We start from the raw sequence: 24,708 nt of genomic DNA on the forward strand, positions 1-24,708 counted from the left end.
TAATTTTTCTTGAGAGATCATGATTGGGGCATGAATATAACATTGACTTAAGCCTCCCCCAAGCTTGAGCAATACTTTCTCCTTCATGAGGCCAAAAATTATATATATAATTCCAATCATGATGAACCAGATGCATAGGATAAAACTTCTGATGAAATTCCAATTTCAATCGGTTGTAGTTCCATGATCCAATATCATCACATAGCCTATACCATGTCAATGCCTTTCCCTTCAAAGATAAAGGGAATACCTTCTTATTGACAACATCCTCGGGCATACCTACAAGCTTAAATAATCCACAAGCTTCATCCACGTAGATTAGGTGCATATCGGGATGTAATGTTCCATCTCCTGCATAAGGATTAGCTAGCAGTTTCTCTATCATACCCGAAGGAATTTAATAATAAATATTTTCAGTAGGTGAAGTAGGTTGAGGAACAACTCTTTGCTCTTCTGATCGAGGTGAAGATACCCCGAGCAAGCCCATCAAAGGATTATTTTCCATAGTAACAAGTGACAATAAATTTTAGCACACTATATAAATGTTTCCTTACCAAACTCCACTTACCAAAGGCGCTTCGCTCCCTGGCAACGGTGCCAGAAAAGAGACTTGATGAACCACAAGTATAGGGGATCTATCTTAGTCCTTTCGATAATTAAGAGTGTCGAACCCAACGAGGAGCAGAAGGAAATGACAAGCAGTTTTCAGTAAGGTATTCTCTGCAAGCACTGAAATTATCGGTAACAGATAGTTGTGTGATAAGATAATTCGTAATGGGTAATAAGTAACAAAAGTAAACACGGTGCAGCAAGGTGGCCCAATCCTTTTTGTAGAAAAGGATAAGCCTGGACAAACTCTTATATAATGCAAAGCGCTCTCGAGGACACATGGGAATTGTTGTCAAGTTAGTTTTCATCATGCTCATATGATTCGCATTCGTTACTTTGATAAATTGATATGTGGGTGGACCGGTGCTTGGGCGCTGCCCTTCCTTGTACAAGCCTCCCACTTATGATTAACCCCTCTCGCAAGCATCCGCAACTACGAAAGAAGAATTAAGGTAAACCTAACCACAACATGAAACATATGGATCCAGATCAGCCCCTTACGAAGCAACACATAAACTAGGGTTTAAGCTTCTGTCACTCTAGCAACCCATCATCTACTTATTACTTCCCAATGCCTTCCCCTAGGCTCAAATAATGGTGAAGTGTCATGTAGTCGATGTTCACATAACACCACTAGAGGAAAGGCAATATACATCTCATCAAAATATTGAACGAATACCAAATTCACATGATTACTTATAATAAGACTTCTCCCATGTCCTCAGGAACAAACGTAACTACTCACAAAGCATATTCATGATCAAGATCAGAGGAGTATTAATTATCATTAAGGATCTGAAAATATAATCTTCCATCGGATAAACCAACTAGCATCAACTACAAGGAGTAATCAACACTACTAGCAACCCACAGGTACCAATATGAGGTTTTGGGACCAAGATCAAATACAAGAGATGAACTAGGGTTTGAGAGGAGATGCTGCTGGTGAAGATGTTGATGGAGATTGACCCCCTCTCGATGAGAGGGACGTTAGTGATGACAATGGCTTCGATTTCCCCCTCCCGGAGGGAAGTTTCCCCTCACAGAACAGCTCCGCTGGAGCCCTAGATTGGTTCTGCCCAAGTTCCACCTCGAGACGGCGGTGCTTCGTCCCGAAAGCTTCCTTCTGATTTTTTCCAGGTCAAAACACACCATATAGCAGAAGATGGGCGTCGGAGGCCTGCTAGGGGCCCACAAGAACGGGGGGCGCGCCTAGGGGGTGGCGCGCGCCATCCACCCTTATGGCTGACTGGTGGACCCCCTCTGGTGCTTTCTTCAACATAAACCATATAGTAATCAACTACAAGATGTAATCAACACTACTAGTCACCCCTAGCAACAATCTATAGTTCCGGTAACAAGATTGAATACAAGAGAGGGAACTAGGGTTTGAGAGGAGATGGTGCTGGTGAAGATGTTGATGGAGATTGACCCCCTCTTGATGAGAGGATCGTTGGTGATGACGATGGCTTTGATTTCCCCCTCCTAAAGGGAGCTTTCCTTGGCAGAACAGCTCCACTGGAGCCCTAGATTGGTTCTGCCCAAGTTCCACCTCGAGACGGTGGCGCTTCGTCCCGAAAGCTTCCTTGTGATTTTTTCCAGGTCAAAACACACCATATAGCAGAAGATGGGCGTCAGAGGCCTGCTAGGGGGACCACAAGGACAGGGGCGCGCCCAGGTCGTGGGGCACGCCATCCACCCGTGTGGCTGACAGGTGGACCCCCTTTGGTGCTTTCTTCACCCAATATTTTTATATATTCCAAAAATATTCTCCGTGAAGTTTCAGGACTTTTGGAGTTGTGCATAATATGTCTCTAATATTTGCTCCTTTTCTAGTCCAGAATTCCAGCTACCGGCATTCTCCCTCTTCATGTAAACCTTATAAAATAAGAGAGAGAAAAGGCATAAGTACTGTGATATAATGTGTAATAACAGCCCATAATGCAATAAATATCAATATAAAAGCATGATGCAAAATGGACATATCACATACTTGCAATCGTGCATCGCACAAGACATCCATTGTCGGACATATTTGCAATCAATCAATCTTCAAGATGTGTTCTTCATTGTTTTGTTCTGGCGATTTGATCTCTATGTGTGAGTAGTTCGGTATGGTATGGGTTGAGCCGTTGATGCATAGGCTTGGCAACCCTATGTATTTGTTGTGGGGATGAATGGAAGGGTTTTGAATTAACATCTTGTATGTGTGAAATAAAATTGTTCCGTAGATGTCTCTTGTCTTGTCTGTGATCTTCATCCCTGCACGTACCCAGGATCATGGAGATCGAGTAACGGTGAGGCTAAGTGCCGGGAGAACATGAAGTGTTATTCTAAACACCAGTGACAGAAGGGTTTAGTACGGTAACACGTTTCCAATCCTTGGGGATTCATGAGGTGTAGTCATTAAACGCCCAAAGCTCTTATCTGATTATTATAATCTTAATTATCGAGGCAACCCCGAGCAACAGATAGGGCTCGTGGTAGGACAATTGATTCTTGATGCAGGACACATGCCGGTCAAGATGTCATTTGGACACATCCCCCACTTCGGTTTGTAACAAGCACATCTCGATGGGTGACTTCCAGCACACAAATTAAGATTACATTTGGTCCCAACACAAATACATGGTTGTAAGCTTTAAGACCTCATACCCGTACTTCTTTTTGTTATAAGTGTTTGAATCACTATTTGCTTGATTGATCCAGTCAAAAGATGGAATTGATCCTTTAACGAAAGCTTGCTAGAGACCATCGCTTCAAGGGAATCTTCCTCTCATGAGTTCGATAACCCACGGTCATCTCTGGGGAAATAGGTGTGCCATACTTTTTTGTTCCATTACCAGATCACTAAAAGGAGGTTTCAATCCCTTTCCCCGGCACGATTGCCAGGGGAGATTTAGTATTCCTAGTATTTGTGTTTAGAGTGTTTGTTGAAGTTAAGTTTTAGTTTTAGTTTTACTTTTATGTTTTAGTTTTAGTTTTATTTTTTTGCAAGTCTTGTTAGTTGAAAAAATGCAAAAGGGTTACCATGGCTCGTATTCTTGGAAGTTTGGCTATTCCCAGCAATAACTTTATGCGCGAACTCATAACACAACCCGAGGTTGCAGCCGCTGAGTATGAGATCAAACCGAACTTAGTTTCCATGGACCAACAAGACCAATTTGGAGGCTCTGCTTCTAAAGATGTCGGTATGCACTTGGATAATTTTACTGAATTGTGCAACATGACACACATTAGAGATTATGACCCGGATCCTTTGAAGTTACGTCTATTTCCTTTCTCTTTAAGAGAAAAGGCAAAAGAATGGCTTCTAGCTCTACCTAGAGGCAATATAACTTCTCGGGCTGATTGTTGCATGAAATTTTTATGTAAGTTCTCTCCACCTACAAAAATTATGCAACTATGTTCTCAGATTACAGGTTTCAAGGAGGAAGAACGTGAGCCACTAGTGCTTGCTTGGGATAGAATGAAGGAAACCACGAGGAACTGACCTAATCATGGAATGGAGGAATGGTTAATCCTTCATATTTTTTATAATGGTTTAAATCACATGTCAAAAACTATGCTTGATACAACTGCAGGAGGAACAATCATGGGAAAGCCCATAAATTATGTCAAGAAATTACTTGATGATATGCAAGAGAACCATGCCTGAGAAGGCCTGCCATTTGTCAACAGATTCCTAACAGGTAGGTGTAAGTGGAGTGGTGGCAGAGAGCTTGGCTTGCTAGCTCTGTCCTTCCCGGCAACGTGGAACGCTTACTCCCAGGAAGACCTGCTTCCCGGTGATCTTGATTTCAATCTTGAGGTGATTCTAGTACTTCATGATAACCTGCCTCGAGGCCTTTTCACGGTATTCAGTGACCATGTCTTAAGTGTCTTGTGGTGGACTCCTCCTTGGCCATGTCCTTCCTGACAAGGAGACTACAACTTGTCGATGTGTGGTCAGGGGTATGAACACCCGCTGTTCACTACACGGACAGGAGCCCCTTGGCCTGGGCTGGACACTTGTGCACAATGCTTGTCTGGGCTAGGCCCTTCAACATGCAATGGCATATGCATGGCGAATGGTAATTGTCACCCACTACTTTTGACTGCGCGTTGATGATGGAGCATATTCCCATTGAATGCGCGATCGTGGAGGAGATGAAAGGAGACGGTAGTGCAGTCATCACGTAAAAAGGAACGCCATGCCGCGTGGCAAAGAGCCAGCCCCTGCGCCTTCCCCATAAAAGGATAACTGTAGGGGAGGTGCTCGATTCACACTCTGTTACATCCTTCCCCATTGGTGCTACCGCCATCGTCTTCCTCACGCCAACACATCTTTCCGCGCTGTTCCGACCTCACTTTCCACCAAAGCTTTCATCAATTGCCATGGCTCCAAAGGCAGGATCCAACAAAGAGGTGGAGAAATCGGGGAAAGACGCAGAGGGGTCGAAGAAGGCCGACGTGCTAGCGCAAATGCAGAGGGAGAATGCATGCTTCCCTCCGGCGCTTGAGATTGCTGATCTCATGCATAGGTACTCTTTCCTGTGGTCAAAGAAGATGATGGACCACGACGTCGTTGAAGTGTTTCCCGCAAGCAACCTTGCTGGTGCAGATAAGTTTGCGTTCTTCGTCCCGTTCTTCTACTGTGGACTGGTCCCCCCTTCTCGGAGTTCTTTGATGAGCTGATGCAGACATATTGGTTCTGGCTTCTAGATTTTAATCCGAATGTCGTCACCAGTATGTTAGGTTTTGCCCATCTATATGAGAATTTCGTGGGGGTGGTACCAAATGTTCCCCTATTCTGTCACTTTTGCTCACCGCGGATAGAAGGCGGTGCCATCTCCGGCAGCATGACCTGGATTTTGAGATCCACACAGAAGGACGAGTATTTGAGGGGGCGTGGCACAAAAAATAACTAGAATGGAGAGAAGATTAGTGTTGGATCAAGATGCAAGACTTCCCGGAGTACTGCATCATTGCCACTGAAGATCTAAAAAGGAACCCTTCATGCTTCTAGTGGACCCCTGGTAGAAAAAACCTTTTGAGAATAGTAATGAAGTTTCTATTTCTGATGCTGAGACACAATCTAGTAATGAACATCCACCTAGTGATAATGATAATAATGATGTTCATGTTGATGCTCAACCAGATAATGATGTAGAAATAGAATCTGTTGTTGATCTTGATAACCCACCTCCTAAGAATAAGAGATATGATAAAAGAGATTTCATTGCTAAAACATGGTAAAGAAAGAGAACCATGGGTTCAGAAACCCATGCCTTTCCTACTAAACCACCTTGAAATAAGGACGAGGAAGATTTTGAGCACTTTGTTGAAATGCTTAGACCTGTCTTTTTACGCACTCGCTTGACTAATATTTTCAAAATGCCTCCATGTAAGTATATGAAAGATAGTGTCACTAATAAAAGAAAGATACCTAAAGCTGAAATTTTTACCATGCTTGCAAATTATTCTTTTAAGGGTGGAGTACCTAAGAAGCTAGGAGATCCAGGAATACCTACTATATCATGCTCCATTGAAAGAAGTTATGTCAAAACTGTTTTATGTGATTTGGGAGCCGGTGCTGGTGTTATGCCTTCCTATTTATATAGAAGACTTGATTTGAATAAGTCGACGCCTACTGAAATATCTTTGCAAATGGCTTATAAATCAACTGCCATACCTATCGGTGTTTGTGAGCATGTGCATGTTGTAGTTGCAAATGTTACTATCATAACGGACTTTGTTATTCTTGATATGCCCGAGGACGACAGCATGTCGATTATCCTTGGTAGACCCTTTTTGAATACTGCAGGGGCTGTTATTGATTGCAACAAAAGCAAGGTCACTTTTGATGTCAATGGTAATGAGCATATGATATATTTTTTGAAGAAACAACTCAAAGTGAATGGTATAATCTCTATTGAAAAGGTTTCGCCAATCACTATTGGAGGTTTCAAATTCCCTCTTCCTACTATCAAAAAGAAATATGAAACTCTTATTGTTGGGGAGGTGCATATCCCCATTAAGGTAACCTAGTATTGTACGAAGATTCTTCGGTTTCATGTTACTCGAAAATAGTTTGTTAATAAGAGTTGATTAACCTTATTAATGGATTCTATTTTAGGGGCATGTGGTCGATGAATTTAGTAAGCACAACTTTCTGTACCCATAATTTTCTCTCTGTTATTTATAGTTTAATAAAGTAAAATGACATGATTATCCTGTTTTGTGAATTATCTATGCAATAAAAAATGACCACACAAGGCTTTCATGAACTAAGCCGGATTTCACCAAGAGTTCACGCAATTCATTGCAAATGGCGGGTTGACCGACTTCCTCGTAGATGAGTGTGACTAACACCGCATCCTTACAAATTCATTTGTGAAAAATTTCCATTTCTTGCATAGGCTCAATATTCCCATGGTACGCATTGACTTATATGTTGAACATCATGAAATACTACTCACGGAGTTTTGTGAGATATGTTTGATTCGCTCTAATGAGGAATTGAGAGAGCGTCGACCGGAGGAGTTTGAGAACTTCCTCTGCACTTTAATTGTGGGAGAGCTTAGGGGCGTGTCGGGAGCCAGAGCTACTAGTTTGCATTTTCCCACTGTGCACTACTTCACTTTATTCATAGGGAAATTCTTGACTGCTAGGGAGGAAGGTGGTACGCTTAGTGCCACTGACCTCGCCATTTTACACCATGCACTTTTTGATGACAACACTTATACCCTCGGTGTTATCATTGTGCGCCGCTTGCACACTAACAGGACTAGGCGTGAAGTTCATGGTGGTATTTATCTATTCACCTATCGAGATGTTTCCATGTTAATGTATGCCATAATGATTACTTGTTGCCTAAAGTTTATTTGGATCACGAGGCTATGATAGATCACCATTTTATTGATAAACCAAAGCCTCCTCACCACATTTGTTATAGCTTGGAATTTCGTGAGGATACTCGTGATATTATTCCATTGCCTGCACCCTCTTTGTTTGATTCTCATGCTAGGCACAGTTACATCATCATGCCACTGGACATCATTGCTTATAGGAACGAGTTGGCCGCGGCGGAGAATGAGGCATGATATGTCTCCAACGTATCTATAATTTTTTATTGTTCCATGCTATTATATTATCTGTTTTGGATGTTTTATATGCATTAATATGCTATTTTATATTATTTTTGGGACTAACCTATTAACCTAGAGGCCAGAGCCAGTTTTTTGTTTTTTCCTTGTTTTTGACTTCTACAGAAAAGGAATATCAACAGGAGTCCAAACGGAATAAAACTTTACGGTGATTTTTCTTAGACCAGAAGAAACCCACGAGACTTGGAGAGGAGGCCAGAAGACCCACGTGGTGGCCACAAGCCATGGGGGCGCGTTGATACGTCTCCAACATATCTATAATTTTTATTGTTCCATGCTATTATATTATCAATCTTGGATATTTTTATAATCATTTTATATCATTTTGGTACTAACCTATCGACATAGTGCCAAGTGTCAGTTGCTATTTTTTGCATGTTTTTACATCACAGAAAATCAATACCAAACGGAGTCCAAATGCCATGAAACTTTATGGAGATTTTTTATGGACCAGAAGACACCTAATGGGCCTTGGCTATGCCTGGGGGTGCTCCGAGGAGAGCACAACCCACCAGGGCGCGCCCTGGTGGGTTGTGCCTACCTCGGGTGCCCCCCGGACCGCCTCTTTGCTCTATAAATACCCCAATATTCCCAAAACCCGAGGGGAGTCGATGAAATATTGATCCAGCTGCCACAGAGTCCAGAACCACCAGATCCAATCTAGACACCATCTCGGATGGGGTTCACCACCTCCATTGGTGCCTCTTCGATGATGCGTGAGTAGTTCTTTGTAGACCTTCGGGTCCGCAGTTAGTAGCTAGATGGATTCCTCTCTCTCTCTCTCTCTCGCTGTATTCTCAATACAATGGTCTCTTGGAGATCCATATGATGTAACTCTTTTTGCGGTGTGTTTGTTGGGATCTGGTGAACTTTGAGTTTATGATCAATTATATCCTTTTATATCCATGAAAGTATTTGAGTTTCTTTGATCTCTTTTATGCATGATCTCTTATAGCCTTGTATTTCTTCTCCGATATTTGGGTTTTGTTTGGCCAACTTGATCTATTTATCTTGCAATGGGAAGAGGTGCTTTGTAGTGGGTTCGATCTTACGGTGCTTGATCCCAGTGACAGAAGGGGAACCGACACGTATGTATCGTTGCTACTAAGGATAAAACGACGGGGTCTATGCCTACATAGATAGATCTTGTCTACATCATGTCATTGTTCTTATTGCATTACTCCGTTTCTCCATGAACTTAATACACTAGATGCATGCCGGATAGCGGTCGATGTGTGGAGTAATAGTAGTAGATGCAGGCAGGAGTCAGTCTACTAATCTTGGACGTGATGCCTATATAATGATCATTGCCTAGATATCATCATGATTATTTGAAGTTCTATCAATTGCCCAACAGTAATTTGTTCACCCACCATTTGCTATTTTTCTCGAGAGAAGCCACTAGTGAAACCTATGGCCCCCGGGTCTCATTCTCATATATTTACCTTTGCGATCTACTTTTCCTTTGCATTTATTTTCAGATCTACTAAACCGAAAATACAAAAATACTTTGCTGCAGTTTATTTTATTTGTGATCTATTTATTCAATCTATTACAACTTTCTCCCGTCCATGCACCAATTTCTGGTGTCATTACCCGAAAGGGATTGACAACCCCTTTAACACGTCGGGTTGTGAGTGGTTGTTATTTGTGTGCAGGGGTTGTTTACGTTGTGTTGCTTGGTTCTCCTACTGGTTCGATAACCTTGGTTTCATCACTGAGGGAAATACCTACCGTTGCTATGCTGCATCATCCCTTCCTCTTTGGGGAAATACCGACGTAGTCCTAGCCGACATCAAAAGGAATTTCTGGCGCCGTTGCCGGGGAGGATCTTCAACATATACTAGGTTCCTAATCACAAATCTCATCTCCTCGCAATCTACATTATTTTCCATTTGCCTCTCATTTTCCTCTCCCCCACTTCACAAGAAATTGCCGTTTTATTCGCCCTCTTTTTCGTTCGCCGGTTTCTTGTCGGGTCTGTTTTTGAGTGCAATCTTGTTGTGTAGTCAACATGGCTCAAGAGAACACCAAGTTGTGTGATTTCTCAAATACCAACAACAATGATTTTATTGGCACTCCGATTGCTCCCGCCACTAGTGCGAAATCTTGTGATATTAATACCCCTTTGCCAAATCTTGTTATGAAAGATCAATTTTCCGTTACTCCTTATGAGGATCCCGTGTCCCATCTTAATACCTTCGTGGAATTTGCAAAAGAAAAAAGATGTGGACAATGATATTGTGAAGATGAAATTATTTCCGTTTTCTTTGCGTGATTCTGCAAAATTTTGGTTTTGTTCTTTGCCTCACAATAGTATCGATTCTTGGAATAAGTGCAAAGATGCTTTTATCACTAAGTATTTTCCACCCGCAAAAATTATTTCCCTTAGAACCCAGATCATGAATTTCAAGCAACTTGAACATGAGCATGTTGCACAATCTTGGGAAAGGATGAAAATGATGCTAAGGAATTGCCCAACTCATGGGTTAAATCTTTGGATGATCATACAAAAAATTTATGCGGGGTTGAATTTTGTTTCTCGTAATCTTTTAGATTCTGCCGCGGATGGTAATTTTATGGAAACTACTTTGGGTGAAGCCACCAAATTGCTTGATAATATCATTGCAAGTTATTCGCAATGGCATACCGAAAGAGCTCCTACTAGTAAAAAGTTAATTCGGTTGAAGAAATTTCTCCTTTGAGTGAAAAAGTTGATGCTCTTATGAAATTGGTTGCTAGTAAAAGTGCTCCTATTGATTTTAATGATATGCATTTGTCTAATTTGACTGAGAAAATTAGTGATGCCATAGATGTGAATTTTATTTCTCGAAATAATTTTAACAACAATGCTTATAGAGGTAATTTTAATCCTAGGCCTTTTCCTAGTAATCTGTCGGTGTACTAGAGTAGGGGTACCCTATTACCCCGAACTCGTGCACGGGCAGTTGCAGCGCCCCGCGGCAAGGCTTGCCGGGTGACCGCCAGGACCCTCCGTGGTTCCCTTGAAGACCATTCAAGAACAAAGTACTCAAACCAAGGCCCCGGCAAGAGGAGCTTGCCGGGAAGGCCAACTAAGGCCCCGGCAAGAGGAGCTTGCCGGGAAGGCCAACCAAGGCCCCGACAAGAGGAGCTTGCCGGGAAGAGACAAGACCCCGGCAAGAGGAGCTTGCCGGGAAGGCCACTCAAGGCATACCAAGAAAGCTTGCCGCGACGCGCCCTGCATCCCGGCAAGATCCGGCGAGCGACAAGCTTCCGGACGCGACAAGACGACGGCCGCGGCAAGGAGCTTGCCGCGGGAAACCCCCACTTCGTGCCCGCGCTCCAGCACACCTGCCAACGTGTCGCTTTGGGACTCTCCCAAGCACACGTGGCAGGAGGCCGTGCAGCTAGGGGTACGTGGTGGCAAGCGGAGATGAAGAGAAGCCCATCGTGGCAAACAGTGGCGCTCCAAATGGTCACTTTTTGCACTGTTTAGGAGACTCAGACAGGCATTTAATGCCCTTGTCCCCTGCCGTCAGAGTTAGGTAGGGTGCACTATATCCACAGTAGCGGTAGCTGCACCTACCGCATCCTTTTCCATTTTTACCCTTCTTGTCTACGTTGCCCCCTGTCGGTGACCCCTTGAGAGTATAAAAGGAGGCCCAAGCGCAACGTAGAAAGGGTTCGGAGGTTCGGCCAGTTCGGCTCATCCAACTCCAGGAACACTCTCACGCTCAGTCTGGCAGCGTCCATCGCTCCTGAGGAAGAATCCAATATACACAAACAAGCAGCAGTAGGGTTTTACGCATCCGTGCGGCCCGAAGCTGGGTAAAATCGCCCGCGTGCACCGCCTCGATCCGCTCTTTGTGCGCTCTCCGCCCCCCACCGAACCGAAAGGGGCCCTGTCCCCATAGGTGTCGGCGGAATCAGCATCGCCCCCGACATAATCCCTCTAATAATTATGGTAATTCCTATGGAAATCAATCTTATAATAATAATAGGAACACCTCTGATCTTGAGAATAATATTAAAGAATTTATCAAGACCCAAAAAGTTTTCAACACTACCATAGAAGAAAAGTTGAATAAGATTGATGATTTGTCTAGAAGTGTTGATAGAATTTCTCATGATGTGGAAAATCTCAGGATGAAATTTTGTGTCCCTAAGGTTGATTAATCAATTAAAGCTCTTTATGTTTCTATGGAAGAAAGTAAGAAAAGAACCGCTATGCTTAGAGCTAAAAGAGAATTTTTAGAAAAAGCGTTTTCTAGTGATTACTTTCACAAAAGTGATGAAGATCTTAAAATGATTGGTGTTTCTTCTATTGATTCCTTGTTTAGTAAAGTTAATATTGATGAAAAAGGGACTGGAGAAGATAAGTATCTTCCAGAGGGAAGAGAAGTGAATTTTCGTTTGGAACGAAAATAAATGAGGTGGTGAGAAAGCGAGGCTTGTAGCACAAGGTTTTTTTGCAGAGACCCGACATCGATTACGATATAGCATACCTTCTTGGTATGAGTGGAATTATGTTTTGATAATGTGTACATAATACCATGGTCAATTAGTTTGCATGCATATATTGAAGTCATTGAATGAGTTATTATTCTGAATCCAAAGGTAAATCGCATCATGCATGTGTGGAACTTCTGAAGTCATTCTATGACTTGAAGTAGTCAAATAATTGTGTGGTGCAACTGACTAAGTGAGTTATTCCTTGACAAGGATTACTCTCATATTAATGATTGCTAAGGTGTATTCATGAAGAAAACCTGGATTGGATTTTACATCACCTTAATTTGTGGTGTCGATGATCTTATCATCTATCGGTGCAACAAACCCTGGGTCTGTTGACCAACTGTGCACAGGCACAAGATCAAGATTGAAGCACCAGCTTAAGTCAAAGATTGAAGAGCCAAGAGATTTGAAGAACCAACATGCAGCTCAGAAGGACCAAGATTGAGCCTAAGGGGCAGGATATCGGCAAGAGAAGGGCCTCCCTTACCTGACAGGCGAGCCCGGCAAGGGGCAAGGCCACCACCAGAAGCAAGCAACTGAGGCTCCCCGGCAGAGCCTGCCGGGGCTCGCAGGGGCAGAACCGCCCCACCAAGCACTCTAGCATGACTCACGTCATCAATCAGTGCGGTGTCAAGCCGCAAGATGATTAAGTGGCAGCCATTCGCCACATGGCAGCTGTCGGTGTCAAAACTGGCGGATCTCGGGTGGGGGTCCTAAACTGTGCGTCTAAAGCGGAAGGTAACAGGAGGCGGGGGACACGATGTTTACCCAGGTTCGGGCCCTCTCGATGGAGGTAATACCCTACTTCCTGCTTGATTGATCTTGATGATATGAGTATTACAAGAGTTGATCTACCACGAGATTGTAGAGGCTAAACCCTAGAAGCTAGCCTATGGTATGATTGTTGTTGTCCTACGGACTAAACCCTCCGGTTTATATAGACACCGGAGGGCGCTAGGGTTACACAGAGTCTGTTACAAGGGAGGAGATCTACATATCCGTATTGCCAAGCTTGCCTTCCACGCCAAGGAGAGTCCCATACGAACATGGGACGAAGTCTTCAATCTTGTATCTTCATAGTCCAACAGTCCGGCCAAAGGATATAGTCCTGCTGTCTGGAGACCCCCTAATCCAGGACTCCCTCAGTAGCCCCTGAACCAGGCTTCAATGACGATGAGTCCGGCGCGCAGATTTGTCTTCGGCATTGCAAGGCGGGTTCTTCCTCCGAATACTTCATAGAAGATTTTGAACACAAGGATAGTGTCCGGCTCTGCAAAACAAGTTCCACATACCACCGTAGAGAGAATAATATTTCCACAAATCTAATCTACTGACACGTTTAGCAACATGACATCATGTCATGGCCCGGTCATTATTCGAACCATTTTTCTCAACCAGCACTTCACATACCGTGAGGCGGTTTTCTTGACACGTCTTGTCGAAGCAGAGATCTTGTCCCCCTTATTACGGGATTCCCATCAATACGGACGTGGGTGACCCAATCGTGTCCGTTGGTATGACTCCTTGATTTTAGGCAAGTCCCAAACGGCCACGAGGAGGACGCTTGATATTCACCCTCTTTATAAAGAGGCCAAGGCATGTCCTTTTTCCCCTCTCGTACTCAATCGAATCCTTCCCCCACCTCGAGTTCCAACACCCAAGGCTCAGGTCACGTGCTTAGGACCTTCAACCATGTCCGAATCCAACCTTCAAGGTCGGTGGATGCCTTCCTCTGTCACAGAGGAAGACATCAAGAAGCTAAGAGAGGCCAGGTATTTGACCTTCGAAATCTCGCACAGGCTGCTTGCTCGAGGGCAGGTCATTCCCACTCCTGAACCCGGCGAGAGCATTGTATTCATCTCTCACTTACTCCGAGGGCTAGGCCTCGCCCTGGATCCCTTTGTTAGGGGGCTCATGTTCTATTATGGGCTGGATTTCCATGACCTGGCCCCGGATTCCCTCCTTCACATCTCGTCATTCATCGTCGTGTGTGAGGCCTTCCTCCGCATTACCCCACACTTCGGCCTGTGGCTCAAGACTTTCAATGTGAAGCCGAAGATGATAGAGGGGCCACACGCAGAGTGCGGAGGTGCCGTAATAAGCAAAAGCACTGATGTTCCATGGCCAGAGGGTTCCTTCCCAGAGGTGTCCAGTTTATGGCAACGAGAGTGGTTTTATATCACATCTCCCCGGGGTACCAAGTGGGTGGCCGCCCCTGCCTTTTGCTCGGGCCCCCACCACAACTGACGTCATGGATCAACAAGGGACTGGACTGGGGGCCAGTAAATGATGTGTCGATATTGCAGAGTCGCATCCGAGATCTCCTTGAGAGAGATGTCAGCCTGGTCACGGTAATGCAAGTCATGCTAGTTCGTCGAGTCCCGCCTTGCAAACGTTGACCCCTCCGTATGTGGGAATTCAACCCGGAAGGACCGCGAACTATTCAGCACTTCCTCGGCATGACGCTCAAAGAGATGTACAAATTGTTCTTCGGACCACAAATAAAGTGTCTGGACACCACCGAGGATGCGGGTCTGAGCTGTAATCGCCCAGATACCCAAGTAAGTAATCCCGTGGCCGAACACGCTGTCTATTTATTTATCACAACATCATTCCGAAAAGTCGCTCTTTGACCAGGACTAGGTAACAAAGGCGAAGATGATTGGGTGTTCGGCCCCCCTTCCCTAAGGCTCGGCCGATCCAGTACTAGCCAGAATGCTCGAGCCGGTGCCTTATCAGGTGCCCTTAGGGGAAGATAAAGGGGGGAATAAAGAGGCTGGAAGCAGGCCTCACTCATTATTCATCCAAACCGGGGGAATTAGCGCCTTCGCGAAGGAGGATAACCAGGGAAAAGAATCTGAAATTCCCTCTCCCCAAGGAAGGAAGAGGACCACCTCTGAAGACCTGGAAACAAAGGTTTCCAAACGGGGGAAGAAATCTTCGCTAGAGGGTCCTGCCTTGGAGGGTACTCTTGCCTCACAGTGCCCGCAAGGAGATCAGCCCTCTACCGAGCTATAAGTAAACGAAAAGTACTTAATAGTAAAAATATCCTACATTACTTCTGAAGACAATAACCGAAGCATATATCTTGTAGTTCGGATCGTGGCCTTTCTCGACAGAGTTCGTCTTCGAGGGATCTTCTTCCGGAGATGATGGAGAGCGAAACACCTCCCCATGCCACCCCGCCTCATGAGGCGGGCGACCCTAAAGTGTCGTCGCGGAGGGTTTCTCCTGATCCGCCAAGGCCAGAGGGTAATCCTTCGGCCACCCGAAGTCCTCATTATTCGGCTTCTAAAGAGAGCAACAGAAAGAGTCCGGAACCGTCCGGTGTGCGATCAGACGCACTGAAGGATCTTCTGGAGCAAGCAGCCATCTTAGAAGCGCATCGTATGCTAATGTGTACGGTGATTGAGAGGATTTCATCTGCTGAAAGCGGGTTGCATGAAGCTTTTATGAGTCTGCTGAAAGGCTTTGAGGTACGTGAAATAGTGTATGTTTTTGACAGTACCGCACACGTTAGGTGTGCCCTATGCAAATAGTAGCCCCTGAGACTCTGGTTGCCGTTGAGAACGGCGGCAAACAGAGGATCATAGTCCCAGGTAATAATCAGGCCGCCTTTATGTGTAGGTGGCTGAAGCTCCGGTGGCTAGCCAGACTGGTGAGTTTGCCGAGCTGAAGCGGCAACTTGATGCGGCAGATGCCGACATCGTGCTTGTCAACAAGCAGCTTGACGAGGCACAGGGTATGTGATTTCTCCGGTGATCAACACATAGTAAGAGGAGCATGATGTTAGTATCTTTAATATGTTGTGACTGCAGATGGAGCTGCCGCCGTGGAGACCCTTCGGGCGGAACTTGTCCGAGCCAAGGAACAAGCCAGGAATAGTGATGTGGCCGCTCTAAAGGCGGTCAAAGAGCTGAGGGCCGAACAGGCTGCACATTGCCAAAGCAAGGAAAAAATAGCCAAGATGGTCGTTGAGTTGAAAGATGCCGCCGACCGTTACCAGCTTCTTGAAAAAGAAAGCCGAGCGATGGCGATAGACCTGGAGAAGGCCATGGTAGCAGCCAAGGAAGCCCGCTCTAAAATTAGAGCGGCGAAGGAGGAGCTTCATCAAGCTGGAGATATCGCGGCTGGGAAGCCCTTTTTGTTGCAGACGAAGTGCGGGGGAGCGATCGGCGACGGTGGCCGACTGCTCAGATGTTGAGGAGCACATGCCGAGCGCTGATCCAGGGGCGTCGTCCTCGGGAGCTTGCGACGCCCCTCCTGAGGCACCGGTCGCTGATGAGATGCGGCATGCGGCTCCCGAGGCAGAGGCCCAGGAGCCTCGGGAGGTCGCAACGAGGTAGAGCTGGGCTGTTCACCATAGCCAAGCTCCCCTGAGGCTATCCCTCTTGGTTCTTCTTCGGCTCCGCCGCACGCCGGGCTTCACGTCCAGCGCTTCAGCCACCTTTGTGTGGACTTTGAGGAGCTCCGCAAGAGGAAGGGATCCCCCAGTGGCAACAACATCTTCGGGCCGTTGAAGCGACGGAAGTACATTGCTATCAACGAGTAAGTACCTTATCTTGGTGACCTTCTATGTGCAGCCTTCCTTTCCTGACAATTGTCCCCTCAGGTCCCCTTCTGCTAAGGCCGCGAAATCTCTAGAGAAGCAGCTCCCTCTTGTCTCATCGCGCCTGCCAAGCTCCAGCGCCACAGGCTCGGATGCTACCGACGGCGTGGGGTCAGCCATGGGAGTTGGTCCATCATCAAGGCGCCCCGAGCTTGCACCATCGCCGTCCTTTCTTCGCGGCCTTACTCGGAGCGCATCAGGCGTGCCAATGGCTCCTACCTTGGTCACGGTTGGTAGATGGCTAGCCTCGATGCTGGAGTCTCCTTCAAGCAGCGGGCCTTGTTCGGTTCGGGCCCCTCGCGAGGGTCAGCTGGCGCCTGGGGCCGCGCCAGCCCCCAGCCCCCAACCGGGAGGTGGTGCGCCACTTGATGCTCCACCCACAACCCCTGAGGTGGAGGACAAGGTGGGCCGAGCGTTCGAGCTTGAGCGTGGGCGCAGCGTGGTTCGCCACGAGCTCTTCCAGGAGGCGATGGGCGTGATGAACCGCCTTGGTGAAGAGCTTGTTGGTGTCAACTCGCGTCTTGAGGCTGAAGGTCTTCGGTTGGTGGAAGAGTGGCGCAAGCTATGAGTGGCCATCAACCTTGGTCGTTATCATCGTGACCTCAAGAACGCGAAGGCTGTGGCGTCCCTCAAGATTGCCAATGAGGCCCGCTCGCGAGCTTTGGAAGAAGCTCCCGAGGCCGATCACTGCCGCGAGGCTGCGGAAGAGCGTGTGTGGGAGCTCCAGGCCTGGAGCTCGTCCCTTGAGCGGCAGGTCGAGGCACGCGGGGCCGTCCTTGCATCGTGAGGGGAACGCCTGCGGAGGAAGAGGAGGTCCGGTGGCGCAAGGAGACGCTGGCCCTGGAGGCCGTGGAGCGCAGCCTCGAGCTCGAGCGACTGGAGACGAGGGAGTGTCAGGTCGCTCAAGCTGAAGATGCCGTCGGGGCCCGCGAGACCAGAGTCGACGAGGAGATCAATCGCCGGGTGGCCGAGGTTCGCGCAGATCTGGAAGGCAGGTACGACTTGAAGCTGAAGCTCGCTGGCCAGGAGGGTGCGGGCAGGGCCGCCGTCCTCAAGCCCAGGTTGGATGAGGCTGAGAGGCGTGCGGAGGCCACAACTACCGCCCTGGTCACGATGCAGGCAGACTTGTCCTCTGCCCACGCCGAGCTGTCTTCCCTCCGGGAACGAGTTGATGATGCCGAGGACGTCACATGGCAAAACAGTGAGGAAGTGCTTCAACGCCGGACGCTGGAGCGCGAGCACGCTCCTATGCTTCAAGACCTTCAGAACAAGGCCAACACCGCCCTGGGTTACATCTACGACGAGAACGCCCCGACCCCTCACTCAAGTGACTACGCCAGCCACCTGACCTTCTTCACCGAGGTGGTGACGCGCCTGGAGCCTCAATCTGCGAGAGCTTGGCAGCTTGTGGAGGAGAGGGGTCGTGGCCTGCTTCAGTGCGCCTTCTACCGTGTCTTCAGCCACCTTCTGAACGCCGACCCTAACTTCGACTTCGATGCCGCCATTGCCCCTGTACCCATGGCCATCCAGGGCGACCTGGCGCGTTGGGTAGAGGACCATGTCGACGCGTTGGTCAGGGCCTTCACCTTGGAGAACGATGGGGTGGTGGTCATCGCAGACAAAGGTGACATGGTCAACGACGGTGATGGGGGCGTCGCCGACGGCGGCGACGATTCCGACGAAGGTGATGACGATGCGAGTGACGCGTCCCTGGACGACGCAGCGAGCGATGTCTCTGGCTGATCCCATATTCTCCTGTTGTTTTATTCTGCACGCAAAACTCGGGCGTGGCCCTTGGAAAACTTGTAAGAGCATTTTGAGAGGGGGAGCCCCTCGTGTAAGCAAATTGCAGTTTTTACTTTCCTATGCGATGTGGGTATGTGTCCTCGTGAGCTCACGAAGCTGGGGGTGAGTCTCCCGACGTGGTTTACCTTAGTCAGCGCAAACTTAGGGCTGGGTCGTGAGGCGACGAGTTCCTGAGAATCCTGCGGAGCTTATCGCCCCGTTTGAGGGGGCTCCGCAAGGGGTGAGCACCAGGCGTAGTGCTAGCGCGTGCTTTGCGCGGTCCGGCTCGCGAGGAGATTTGCGAGGGAAAGGCAATGGATGCGAGTCCCAAACCAAACAAGATCCAGAAGGCGAGAAACGGCTCAAACGAGAAAAGGCACCCCCACGCGCATCAATAAAAATTCAGCTTCAACTTAAGTCCAGAATCAGAAAGCAAAGCCACAGAAAGAGAGATCCAAAGCAAAAGGCCGCGTCCGGCACCTAGTCTAGTCTCCGGGTCTTCAAGTCTTCTCACGAGCGCGGAGCGAAGTGCTGTCCACTAGGCATGGGAGGAAGCCCTAGGGCCTGACGCCGGTGCTCTTGAGACTCCGAGGCGTGTACATCCCCAACTCATTATTACGTGAGAGTGTCACGGGCGGCGAGCTTCACAGGCACTGAGCCTTCTTCACAGGTACCGGCCTTGCTTTATATCGCCAGACGAGGGCCCCGCCTTGCGCCACCCTTGACCTCCTTTGAGCTGACCGGAGACCAGGACGACACAAAGGAGGGAAAGAGGACACCAGCGGTTCCCTCGGCGACCACGGGTCCTCTACCGGGGGAAGGGTTATTGAAGCCACCCCGGCAGAGGGCCTACTTCCTGGTGTTTGATGTCTACCACACAACCTTCTTCTTGTAGACGTTGTTGGGCCTCCAAGTGTAGAGGTTTGTAGGACAATAGCAAATTTCCCTCAAGTGGATGACCTAAGGTTTATCAATCCGTAGGAGGCATAGGATGAAGATGGTCTCTCTCAAGCAACCCTGCAACCAAATAACAAAGAGTCTCTTGTGTCCCCAACACACCCAATACAATGGTAAATTGCATAGGTGCACTAGTTCGGCGAAGAGATGGTGATACAAGTGCAATATGGATAGTAGATAATAGTTTTTGTAATATGAAATAATAAAAACAGCAAGGTAGCAAGTGATAAAAGTGAGTGTAAACAGTATTGCAATGCGTGGAAACAAGGCCTAGGGTTCATACTTTCGCTAGTGTAAGTTCCCTCAACAATACTAACATAATTGGATCACATAACTATCCCTCAACATGCAACAATGAGTCACTCCAAAGTCACTAATAGCAGAGAACGAACGAAGAGATTATGGTAGGGTACGAAACCACCTCAAAGTTATTCTTTCTGATCAATCCGTTGGGCTATTCCTATAAGTGTCACAAACAGCCCTAGAGTTCGTACTAGAATAACACCTTAAGGCACAAATCAACCAAAACCCTAATGTCACCTATATACTCCAATGTCACCTCAAGTATCTGTGGGTATGATTATACGATATGCATCACACAATCTCAGATTCATCTATTCAACCAACACAAAGGACCTCAAAGAGTGCCCCAAAGTTTCTACCGGAGAATCACGACGAAAACGTGTGCCAACCCCTATGCATAGGTTCCCAATGTCACGAAACCCGCAAGTTGGTCACCAAAACATACATCAAGTGGCACGTGGTATCCCATTGTCACCACAGATATCCACGGCAAGACATACATCAAGTGTTCTCAAGTCTTTAAAGACTCAATCCGAAAATATTACTTCAAAGGGGAAACTCAATTCATTACAAGAGAGAAGAGGGGGAGGAGAAACATAAGATCCAGCTATAATAGCAAAGCTCGCGATACATCAAGATCGTGCCAAATCAAGAACACGAGAGAGAGAGAGATCAAACACATAGCTACTGGTACATACCCTCAACCCCGAGGGAGAACTACTCCCTCCTCGTCATGGAGAGCACCGGGATGATGAAGATGGCCACCGGAGAGGGATTGCCCCCTCCGGCAGGGTGCCGGAACGGGTCTAGATTGGTTTTCGGTGGCTACGGAGGCTTCTGGCAGCGGAACTCCCGATCTATCTTGCGTTCTAGAAGTTTTAGGTCAAGTAGGTATATATGGGTGCAGGAGGTACGTCAGGGGAGCCACGAAGGTCCCATGAGACAGGGGGGCGCGCCCTAGGGGGGGGGGGCGCCCCCACCCTCGTGAGCACCTCATTCCTTCCTTGACGTGGGGTCCAAGTCCATCAGGTGTGTTTCCTTCCAAAAATAACTTCTCCAGTTGATTTCGTTCCGTTTCAACTGAGTCTGATATTCCTTTTCTTCAAAACACTAAAATAGGCATAAAACAACAAATCTGGGCTGGGCCTCTAGTTAATAGGTTAGTCCCAAAAATAATATAAAAGTGGATAATAAAGCCCAATATTGCCCAAAACAGTAGATAATATAGCATGGAGAAATCAAAAATTATAGATACGTTGGAGACGTATCAAGCATCCCCAAGCTTAATTCCTGCTCGTCCTCGAGTAGATAAATGATAAAAAGATAATTTTTTATGTGGAATGCTAGTTGGCATAATTTCAATGTAATTCTTATTACTTGTGATATGAATATTCAGATCCGTAAGATTCAAGACAAAAGTTCATATTGACATAAAAATAATAATACTTCAAGCATACTAACAAAGCAATTATGTCTTCTCAAAATAACATGGCCAAAGAAAGCTATCCCTACAAAATCATATAGTCTGGCTATGCTCCATCTTCACCACACAAAGTATTTAAATCATGCACAACCCCGATGACAAGCCAAGCAATTGTTTCATACTCTAACTTTTTCAAAACTTTTTCAATCTTCACGCAATACATGAGCATGAGCCATGGATATAGCACTATAGGTGGAATAGAATGGTGGTTGTGGAGAAGACAAAAAGGGAGAAGATAGTCTCACATCAACTAGGCGTATCAACGGGCTATGGATATGCCCATCAATAGATATCAATGTGAGGGAGTAGGGATTGCCATGCAACGGATGCACTAGAGCTATAAGTGTATGAAAGCTCAACAAAAGAAACTAGTGGGTGTGCATCCAACTTGCTTGCTCACGAAGACCTAGGGCATTTTGAGGAAGCCCATTATTGGAATATACAAGCCAAGTTCTATAATGAAAGATTCCCACTAGTATATGAAAATGACAAAACAAGAGACTCTCTATATGAAGAACATGGTGCTACTTTGAAGCACAGTATATGAGACTCGCTATATCATGGTGCTACTTTGAAGCACAAGTGTGGAAAAAGGATAGTAGCATTGCCCCTTTTTTTATTTGGCCTTTCCTTTTTTTGGCCTTTTTTTGGGACAATGCTCTATTGAATGATGATCATCACACTTCTATTTTTTTACAACTCCATGATACAACTCGATACTAGAACAAAGATGATTCTATATGAATGCCTCCGGTGGTGTACCGGGATATGCAATGAATCAAGAGTGACATGTATGAAAGAATTATGAATGGCAGCTTTGCCACGAATACTATGTCAACTACATGATCATGCTAAGCAATATGACAATGATCAATGTGTCATGAAGAACGGTACAGTGGAAAGTTGCATGGCAATATATCTTGGAATGGCTATGGAAATGCCATAATAGGTAGGTATGGTGGCTGTTTTGAGGAAGGTATATGGTGGGTTTATGGTACCGGCGAAAGTTGCGCGGTACTAGAGAGGCTAGCAAAGGTGGAAGGGTGAGAGTGCGTATAATCCATGGACTCAACAATTAGTCATAAAGAACTCACATACTTATTGCAAAAATCTAGAAGTTATCAAAGCAAAGTATTACGCGCATGCTCCTAGGGGGATAGATTGGTAGGAAAATACCATCGCTCGTCCCCGACCGCCACTCATAAGGAAGGCAATCAATAAATAAATCATGCTCCGACTTCGTCACATAACGGTTCACCATATGTGCATGCTACGAGAATCACAAACCTTAACACAAGTATTTATCAAATTGACAACTACTCAACTAGCATGACTCTAATATCACCATCTCCATATCTCAAAACAATTATCAAGTATCAAACTTCTCCTAGTATTCAACACACTCATAAGAGAATTTTATTATTCTTGAATACCTAGCATATTAGGATTTTAAGAAAATTACCATGCTATTTAAGACTCTCAAAATAATCTAAGTGAAGCATGAGAGTTCATCTATTTCTTCAAAATAAGACTACCACCATGCTCTAAAAGATATAAGTGAAGCACTAGAGCAAATGACAAACTACTCCGAAAGATATAAGTGAAGATCAATGAGTAGTTGAATAATGATGCAACTATGTGAAGACTCTCTAACATTTAATAATTTCAGATCTTGGTATTCTATTCAAACAGCAAGCAAAGCAAAATAAAATGACATTCTAAGAATAGCAAACATCATGTGAAGAAGCAAAAACTTAGGATCAACCGAAACTAATCGATAATTGTTGAAGACGAAAGGTGGGATGCCAACCGGGGCATACCCAAGCTTAGGTGCTTGAGACTTCTTGAAAAATTATCTTGGGGCGCCTTGGGCATCCCCAAGCTTGAGCTTTTGTGTCTCCTTAATTCCTCTCATATCACGGTCTCCCTAAATCTCAAAAGCTTCATCCACACAAAACTCAACAAGGACTCGTGAGATAAGTTAGTATAAACCATTGCCAAAACCTTATCATACTCTACTGTAGCAAATCACTAAAAATTATTATTCAACATTTCATACTAAATGCCCCTGCATATTTAATAGTCCTATCCTCAAATAGAATCATTAAAGAAGCAAACATATGCAAACAATGCAAACATAACAGCAATCTGCCTAAACAGGATAGTCTGTAAAGAATGCAGCAACATCCATACTTCCCTAGCTCCAAAAATTATGAAAGAAAATTCCCACTGTATTAAATTTATCAGATATTAATATGCAAAAGGTTTCAACATTTTATCATATTCTGACTTTTCTAGGGAATTATTGCAACAGCGGTAAACTTTCTGTTTTCAAACAGCAACATGCGGACTTCTAAAATAGGCATAGGAAAGGCTATCAATGCCACTTTTATTGAAATAAAATATGCAAAACATTGTTCTAAATAACATAAATCAAATTCTAACAAAATAAATTGATGCTCCAAGAAAAACACATATCATGTGGTAAATAAAAATATAGCTCCAAGTAAAGTTACCGATGAACGAAGACGAAAGAGGGGATGCCTTCCGGGGCATCCCCAAGCTTAGGCTCTTGGTTGTCCTTGAATATTACCTTAGGGTGCCTTGGTCATCCCCAAGCTTAGTCTCTTGTCACTCCTTCTTCCATACTCCATCGAATCATTACCCAAAACTTGAAAACTTCACAACACAAAACTTAAAGTAGAAAACTCGTAAGCTCCGTTAGTATAAGAAAATAAATCACCACTTCAAGGTACTGTAATGAACTCATTCTTTATTTATATTGGTGTTAAACATACTGTATTCTAACTTCTCTATGGTTTATAAACTATTTTACTAGCCATAGATTCATCAAAATAAGTAAACAACACATGAAAAACAGAATCTGTCAAAAACAGAACAGTCTGTAGTAATCTGGTTCAAAACTATACTTCTGGAACTCATAAAATTCTCAAATAAATTGATGGACCTTAGGAATTTATCTATTAATCATCTTCAAAAAGAATTAACTAAATATCACTCTCCAAATAAAAATGGCAGCAATTCTCGTGAGCGCTAAAGTTTCTGTTTTTTACAGCATGATCAACAAGACTTTCCCAAAGTCTCCCCAAAGGTTCTACTTGGCACAAACACTAATTAAAAGCATAAAACCACATATAAACAGAGGCTAGATGAATTATTTATTACTAAAAAGTAGCAAAATGCAATGAATAAAAACAAAGTTGGGTTGCCTCCCAACAAGCGCTGTCGTTTAACGCCCCTAGCTAGGCATGATGATTTCAACGATGCTCACATAAAAGATAAGAATTGAAACATAA

This window comes from Triticum aestivum, chromosome 1A (genome assembly GCF_018294505.1).
Source record: "Triticum aestivum cultivar Chinese Spring chromosome 1A, IWGSC CS RefSeq v2.1, whole genome shotgun sequence".
In the NCBI taxonomy this organism is placed as follows: domain Eukaryota; kingdom Viridiplantae; phylum Streptophyta; class Magnoliopsida; order Poales; family Poaceae; genus Triticum; species Triticum aestivum.